Raw genomic sequence first — 9,341 nt, forward strand, 5'->3', positions numbered from 1 at the left:
TACTGGGTAGGATTAGTAACCAGATTAAATCGGGTACATTTTTTTTATCCAGACGTGCAAATGCTGCCCCCTAGACCCAACAGGTTAAGGTTGCTGCCCCTATCATCGCCAAGCCTATCTCTGACCTTTTTAACCTGTCTCTCCTGTCTGGGGAGGTTCCCATTGCTTGGAAGGCAGCCACGGTGTGTCCTTTATTTAAAAGGGGAGATCAAGCTTATCCTAACTGTTATTGGCCAATTTATATTTTGTCCTGTTTATCAAAAGTGTTGGAAAAACTTGTCAATAATCAACTGTCTGGCTTTCTTGATGTCTATAGTATTCTCTCTGGTATGCAATCTGGTTTCTGCTCAGGTTATGGATGTGTCACTGCAACCTTGAAGGTCCTCAATGATGTCACCATTGCCCTTGATTCTAAGCAACGATGTGCTGCTATTTTTATTGACTTGGCCAAAGCTTTTGATACAGTACTGTAAACCATTCCATTCTTGTGGGCTTCCTAAGGAGTATTGGTGTCTCTGAGGGTGGCTCTTGCTAACTATCTCTCTCAAAGAGTGCAGTGTATAAAGTCAGAACATCTGTTATCTCAGCCACTGCCTGTCACCAAGGGAGTACCCCAAGGCTCGATCCTAGGCCCCACGCTCTTCTCAATTTACATCAACAACATAGCTCAGGCAGTAGGAATCTCTCTCATCCATGTATATGCAGATGATACAGTCTTGTACTCAGCTGGCCCCTCCCCGGATTTTGTGTTAAACGCTCTACAACAAAGCTTTCTTAGTGTCCAACACGCTTTCTCTACCCTTAACCTTGTTCTGAACACCTCCAAAACAAAGGTAATGTGGTTTGGTAAGAAGAATGCCCCTCTCCCCACAGGTGTGATTACTACCTCTGAGGGTTTAGAGCTTGAGGATGTCACCTCATGCAAGTACTTGAGAGTAAGGCTAGACGGTACACTGTCCTTCTCTCAGCACATATCAAAGCTGCAGGCTAAGGTTCAATATAGACTTGGTTCCTCTATTGTAATCACTCCTCTTTCACCCCAGCTGCCAATCTAACCCTGATTCAGATGACCATCCTACCCATGCTAGATTACGGAGACGTAATTTATAGATGGGCAGGTAAGGGTGCTCTCGAGCGGCTAGATGTTCTTTACCATTCGGCAATCAGATTTGCAACCAATGGTCCTTATAGGACATATAAATGCACTCTACACTCCTCTGTAAACTGGTCATCTCTGTATACCTGTCGCAAGACCCACTGGTTGATGCTTATTCATAAAACCCTCTTAGGCCTCACTTCTCCCTATCTGAGATATCTACTGCAGCCCTCATCCTCTACATACAACCGTTCTGCCAGTCACATTCTGTTAAAGGTCTCCAAAGCACACATGTCCCTGGGTCGCTCCTCTTTTCAGTTCACTGCAGCTAGCGACTGGAACGAGCTGCAACAAACACTCAAACTGGACAGTTTTATCTTTATCTATTCATTCAAAGACTCAATCACGGATACTCTTACTGACAGTTGTGGCTGCTTCGCGTGATGTATTGTTGTCTCTACCTTCTTGCCCGTTGTGCTGTTGTCTGTGCCCAATAATGCCTGTACCATGTTTTGTGCTGCTACCATGTTGTTCTGCTGCCATATTGTGTTGCTACCATGTTGTGTTGTCATGTGTTGCTGCCATGCTATGTTGTTGTCTTAGGTCTCTCTTTATGTAGTGTTGTGGTGTCTCTCTTGTCATGATGTGTATTTTAACCTATATTTTTAATCCCAGGCCCCCGTCCCCGCAGGAGGCCTTTTGACTTTTGGTAGGCTGTCATTGTAAATAAAAATTTGTTCTTAACTGACTTTCCTAGTTAATGAAAGGTTAAATTAAATAAATACAAAATAAAAATCCCTGTGGATTGGTGAGGAAGTAAGAAATTGCTTGGTTGAGAGGGATGAGGCAAAAGGAATGGAAAATAAGTCTGGCTGCACAACCGATTGGGAAACGTACTGCAAATTTGAGAAATCATAACTAAACTAAACTGAATAAAAAGAAGAAGAAACTATACTATGAAACAAAGGTAAAATGACATAAAGAATGATAGTAAAAAGCTTTGGAGCACCTTAAATAAAACTTTGGGCAAAAAGGCAAACTCAGCTCCATCATTCATTGAATCAGATGGTCCATTCATCACAAAACCCACTGATATTGGCAACTACTTTAATGATTTTTTTAATTGGCAAGATTAGCAAATTTAGGCATGACATGCCAGCAACAAACACTGACACTACACATCCAAGTATATCTAACCAAATTATGAAAGAAAAGCATTGTAATTTAGAATTCTGTAAAGTCAGTGTGGAAGTGGGGAAAAAATGATTGTTGTCTATCAACAATGACAAGCCAATGGGGTCAATGAGAATAGTGCATGATATTGCCACTCATATTTACCATATCTTCAATATACTAAGAATAGTAAATTCCCCTTTACTGGCTCAAAAAGCCGACAAATCAGCCTGTTACTAACCCTTAGTAAAGCATTGGAGAAAAAATGTTTTTGACCAGATACAATGCTATTTTTCAGTAAACAAATTGATAACAGACTTTCAGCTCGCTTCTAGGGAAGGACATTCAACAACCACATCATTTACACAAATTACTGATGATTGGCTGAGAGAAATTTATGATAAAAAGATTGTGGGGGCTGTTTTGTTAGATTTCAGTGCAGCTTTTGACGTTATTGATCATTGTCTGCTGCTGGAAAAAGATATGTGTTATGGCTTTACACCCCCTGCTATATTGTGGATAAAGAGTTACCTGTCTAACAGAACACAGAGGGCGTTCTTTAATGGAAGCCTCTCCAACATAATCCAGGTAGAATCAGGAATTCCCCAGGGCTACTGTCTAGGCCCTTTACTTTTTTCAATCTTTACTAACGACATGCCACTGGCTTTGAGTAAAGCCAGTGTGTCTATGTATGCAGATGACTCAACACTATACATGTCAGCTACTACAGCAACTGAAATGACTGCAACATTTAACAAAGAGCTACAGTTAGTTTCAGAATGGGTGGCAATGAATAAGTTAGTCCTAAATACTTCAAAAACTAAAAGCATTGTAATTGTGGAAATTGAGCAAGTTGAGATGACTACACTGCTTGGAGTAACCCTGGATTGTAAACTGTCATGGTCTGAACATGTTGATTCAACAGTAGCTAAGATGGGGAGAAGTCTGTCTATAATAAAGCGCTGCTCTAACTTCTTAACAGCACTATCACCAAGGCAGGTCCTTCAGGCCCTAGTTTTGCAGCACCTGGACTACTGTTCAGTTGTGTGGTCAGGTGCCACAAAAGGGACTTAGGAAAATTTAACAGGGCAACATGCCTGGCCCTTGGATGTACACAGAGAGCTAGCATTACTAATTTGCATGTCAATCTCTCTTGGAAAGTGGAGGAGAGATTGACTTCATCACTACTTATATTTGTGAGAGGTATTGACATGTTGAATATACTGAGCTGTTTGTTTGAAATGCTGGCACACAGCTCAGACACCCATACATACCCCACAAGATATGCCACCAGAGGTCTCTTCATAGTCCCTAAGTCCAGAACAGACTATGAGTGGCGCACAGTACTATATAGAGCCAATACTCCATGGAACTCTATTCCACATCAGGTAACTGATAAAAGCAGTAGAATCAGATTTTAAAAAAGAAAAATACACCTTATGGACCAGCTGTGACGCAACACAAACACAAACAGACACATGCATACACACACATGATAACATACAACTATACACACATGTACAAATGGATTTTGTGTTGTAGATATGTGGAAGTGGAGTAGGGACCTGAGGGCACACTCTTAATGTGTTGTGAAATCTGTTGTGAATGAAATGTAATGTTTTTAAAATAGCATACCTGTCAAAATTTTGCTGGACCCCAGGAAGATTAGATGCTTCCTTGGCAGGAACTTTTGGGGATCCATAATAAACCCCAGGAAAATTCTTCAATAGGAGCTTTATCACATTACGATGCACCAATAGGAGGAGCTTTATTACATTACGATGCACCAATAGGAGGAGCTTTATTACATTACGATGCACCAATAGGAGGAGCTTTATCACATTACGATGCACCAATAGAAGGAGCTTTATTACATTACGATGCACCAATAGGAGGAACTTTATCACATTACGATGCACCAATAGGAGGAGCTTTATCACATTACGATGCACCAATAGAAGGAGCTCACCCAAGAGAAGATACACAATTTGTTTAACGTGAATGATTACATAAAATACCGCTATAACAACACTTTCTAGAGAGCTTTAACATCCCCGCTGTCACGCCCTGACCTTAGAGAGACGTTTTATTTCTCTTTTGGTTAGGTCAGGGTGTGATGTGGGGTGGGCATTCTATGTTATCTATTTCTTTGTGTTGGCCGAGTAGGGTTCCCAATCAGAGGCAGCTGTCTGTCGTTGTCTCTGATTGGGAATCATACTTAGGCAGCCTTTTCCCACCTGTGTTTGTGGGTAGTTGTTTTCTGTTTTGTATTCTGTACCTGACAGAACTGTGCGCTTTCGTTTTTCCCTTTGTTATTTTGTTTGAGTGTTTCAGTGATTAAATAAAGAAATCATGAACACTTGCTGCGCTTTGGTCCGCTCCTTCATACAACAAATGTGACAGAATCTCCCACCACCAAATGACCAAGCAGCGTGGTCAGGACCAATGGACATGGGAGGAAATCCTGGACGGGAAAGGACCCTGGAGGCAGGCCGGGGAGTATCGCCGTCTGAAGGAGGAGATTGAAGCAGCGAGAACAGAACGGCGACGATACGAGGAACTAGCATGGAAACGACGGAAGCACGAGAGGCAGCCCCCCCAAAAAATTGGGGGGGGGGCACACGGGGAGATTGGCAGAGTCAGGGTTGAGTCCTGAGCCAACTCCCCGTGCTTACCGTGGGGAGCATGTGACCAGTCGGGCACCGTGTTATGCGGTGATGCGCACTGTATCTCCAGCATTGCGCATTCACAGCCCGGTGCGCTCGTTGCCGGCTCCCCGCATTTGTTGCGCTAAAGTGAGCATTCAGCCAGGACGGATTGTGCCGGCTCAGCGCTCCTGGTCTCCAGTGCGCGTCCACGGGCCAGTATATCCTGTGCAAGCTCCGTGCACCCGATCTCCAGTGCATCTCCCCAGTCCGGTGAGACCTGTTCCGGCTCCACATACGACGCCTCCAGTGATGATCCATAGTCCGAAGCCTCCAGTGATGATCCATGGCACGAAGCCTCTAGTGCTAATCCATGGCTCGGAGCCTCCAGTGATAATCCATGGCCCGGAGCCTGTAGGGATGATCCAACATTTTGACCATGTTCTGTTATAATATCCACCCTGCACAGCCAGAAGAGGACTGGCCACCCCTCATAGCTTGGTTCCTCTCTAGGTTTCTTCCTAGGTTTTTGGCCTTTCTAGGGAGTTTTTCCTAGGGAGTTTTTCCTAGCCACCGTGCTTCTTTCACATGCTTTGCTTGCTGTTTGGGGTTTTAGGCTGGGTTTCTGTACAGCACTTTGAGAATATCAGCTGATGTACGAAGGGCTATATAAAAATACATTTGATTTGATTTGATTTGATGGCACGAAGCCTCCAGTGATAATCCATGGCACGAAGCCTCCAGTGATGATCCATGGCCCGGAGCCTGTAGGGATGATCCATGGCATGAAGCCTCCAGTGATGATACATGGCGTGGAGCCTGTAGTGACGATCCATGGCATGGAGCCTGCAGCGACGGTCTTCAGTCCGGAGCCTCCAGCGACGGTCCCCAGTCCGGGGCCTCCAGCGACGGTCCCCAGTCCGGGGCCTCCAGCGACGGTCCCCAGTCCGGGGCCTCCAGCGACGGTCCCCAGTCCGGGGCCTCCAGCGACGGTCCCCAGTCCGGGGCCTCCAGCGACGGTCCCCAGTCCGGGGCCTCCAGCGACGGTCCCCAGTCCGGGGCCTCCAGCGACGGTCCCCAGTCCGGAGCCTCCAGCGGCGGTCCGCAGTCCGGAGCCTCCAGCGGCGGTCCGCAGTCCGGAGCCTCCAGCGGCGGTCCGCAGTCCGGAGCCTCCAGCGGCGGTCCGCAGTCCGGAGTCTCCAGCGGCGGTCCGCAGTCCATAGTCTTCAGCGGCGGTCCGCAGTCCAGAGTCTCCAGCGGCGGTCCGCAGTCCGGAGTCTCCAGCGGCGGTCTGCAGTCCGGAACCTCCAGCGGGGGTTCCCAGCTCGGAGCCTCCGGCGTTGATCCACGGTCCGGTTGCTCCGGCGACAATCCACGGTCCAGTGACACAAAAGCGGAGGGATCAGCGGGAGGAGCAGGGGCTACGCCCCAAACCGGAGCCGCCACCAAGGGTAGATGCCCACCCAGACCCTCCCCTATAGGTTCAGGTTTGCGGCCGGGAGACAGCACCTTTGGGGGGGGGGGGGGGGTGGGGTACTGTCACGCCCTGACCTTAGAGAGCCATTTTATTTCTCTTTTGGTTAGGTCAGGGTGTGATGTGGGGTGGGCATTCTATGTTATCTATTTCTTTGTGTTGGCCGAGTAGGGTTCACAATCAGAGGCAGCTGTCTGTCGTTGTCTCTGATTGGGAATAATACTTAGGCAGCCTTTTCCCACCTGTGTTTGTGAGTAGTTGTTTTCTGTTTTGTATTCTGTACCTGACAGAACTGTGCGCTTTTGTTTTTCCATTTTTCCATTACATTTACATTTAAGTCATTTAGCAGATGCTCTTATCCAGAGCGACTTACAAAATGGTGCATTCACCTTATGATATCCAGTGGAACAACCATTTTACAATAGTGCATCTAAATATTTTAAGGGGGGGGGGGGGGGGTTAGAAGGATTACTTTATCCTATCCTAGGTATTCCTTAAAGAGGTGGGGTTTCAAGTGTCTCCGGAAGGTGGTGATTGACTCCGCTGTCCTGGCGTCGTGAGGGAGCTTGTTCCACCATTGGGGTGCCAGAGCAGCGAACAGTTTTGACTGGGCTGAGCGGGAACTGTGCTTCCTCAGAGGTAGGGGGGCCAGCAGGCCAGTGGTGGATGAACGCAGTGCCCTTGTTTGGGTGTAGGGCCTGATCATAGCCTGAAGGTATGGAGGTGCCGTTCCCTTCACAGCTCCGTAGGCAATCACCATGGTCTTGTAGCGGATGCGAGCTTCAACTGGAAGCCAGTGGAGAGAGCGGAGGAGCGGGGTGACGTGAGAGAACTTGGGAAGGTTGAACACCAGACGGGCTGCGGCGTTCTGGATGAGTTGTAGGGGTTTAACCTGTTGGGTCTAGGGGGCAGCATTTGCACGTCTGGATAAAAAAAATGTACCCGATTTAATCTGGTTACTAATCCTACCCAGTAACTAGAATATGCATATACTTATTATATATGGATAGAAAACACTCTAAAGTTTCCAAAACTGTTTGAATGGTGTCTGTGAGTATAACAGAACTCATTTGGCAGGCAAAACCCTGAGACATTTTCTGACAGGAAGTGGATACCTGATGTGTTGTATTGAGTTTAAACCTATCCCATTGAAAAACACAGGGGTTTAGGAATATTTTGGCACTTCCTATTGCTTCCACTAGATGTCACCAGCCTTTACAAAGTGTTTTGAGTCTTCTGGAGGGAGATCTGACCGAACAAGAGCCATGGAACGGTGATGTCCCATTAGACACCTGGCGCGCTACTTCATGTTGGGTACCCTCGTTCCAATACGTTATAAAAGGCTATGCATTCGTCCACCTTGAATATTATTCATGTTCTGGTTAAAAAAGGCCCTAATGATTTATGCTATACAACGTTTGACATGTTTGAACGAACGGAAATATATTTTTTCCCCTCGTTCATGACGAGAAGTCCGGCTGGCTTACATCATGTGCTAACGAGACGGAGATTTTTGGACATAAATGATGAGCTTTTTTGAACAAAACTACATTCGTTATGGACCTGTGATACCTGGAAGTGACATCTGATGAAGAGAATCAAAGGTAATGGATTATTTACATAGTATTTTCGATTTTAGATCTCCCCAACATGACGTCTAGTCTGTATCGCAACGCGTATTTTTCTGGGCACAGTGCTCAGATTATTGCAAAGTGTGATTTCCCAGTAAGGTTATTTTTAAATCTGGCAAGTTGATTGCGTTCAAAAGATGTAAATCTATAATTCTTTAAATGACAATATAATATTTTACCAATGTTTTCTAATTTTAATTATTTAATTTGTGACGCTGACTTGACTGCCGGTTATTGGAGGGAAACGATTTCCTCAACATCAATGCCATAGTAAAACGCTGTTTTTGTATATAAATATGAACTTGATAGAACTAAAAATGCATGCATTGTCTAACATAATGTCCTAGGAGTGTCATCTGATGGAGATTGTAAAAGGTTAGTGTATCATTTTAGCTGGTTTTATGGTTTTGGTGACCCTGTCTTTGACTTGACAAAACATTACACACAACTCTTGTAAATGTACTGTCCTAACATACTCTAAATTTATGCTTTCGCCGTAAAACCTTTTTGAAATCGTAAAACGTGGTTAGATTAAGGAGATGTTTATCTTTCAAATGGTGTAACATAGTTGTATTTTTGAAAAATTTGAATTTTGACATTTATTTGGATTCAAATTTGCCGCTCTTGAAATGCACCTGCTGTTGATGGAGTGCACCACGGGTGGCACGCTAGCGTCCCACCTAGCCCCAAGAGGTTAATGGCACAGGCAGGGAGCCCAGCCAACAGCGAGTTGCAGTAATCCAGACGGGAGATGACAAGTGCCTGGATTAGGACCTGCGCCGCTTCCTGTGTGAGGCAGGGTCGTACTCTGCGAATGTTGTAGAGCATGAACCTACAGGATCGGGTCACCGCCTTGATGTTTGTGGAGAACGACAGGGTGTTGTCCAGGATCACGCCAAGGTTCTTAGCACTCTGGGAGGAGGACACAAGGGAGTTGTCAACCGTGATGGCGAGATCATGGAACGGGCAGTCCTTCCCCGGGAGGAAGAGCAGCTCCGTCTTGCCGAGGTTCAGCTTGAGCTGGTGATCCGTCATCCACACTGATATGTCTGACAGACATGCAGAGATGCGATTCGCCGCCTGGTTATCAGAAGGGGGAAAGGAGAAGATTAATTGTGTGTCGTCTGCATAGCAATGATAGGAGAGACCATGTGAGGATATGACAGAGCCAAGTGACTTGGTGTATAGCGAGAATAGGAGAGGGCCTAGAACAGAGCCCTGGGGGACACCAGTGGTGAGAGCGCATGGTGCGGAGACAGATTCTCGCCACGCCACCTGGTAGGAGCGACCTGTCAGGTAGGACGCAATCCAAGCGTGGGCCG

The sequence above is a fragment of the Salmo salar genome, chromosome 13 (genome assembly GCF_965601325.2).
Source record: "Salmo salar chromosome 13, fSalSal1, whole genome shotgun sequence".
Classification (NCBI taxonomy): Eukaryota; Metazoa; Chordata; class Actinopteri; order Salmoniformes; family Salmonidae; genus Salmo; species Salmo salar.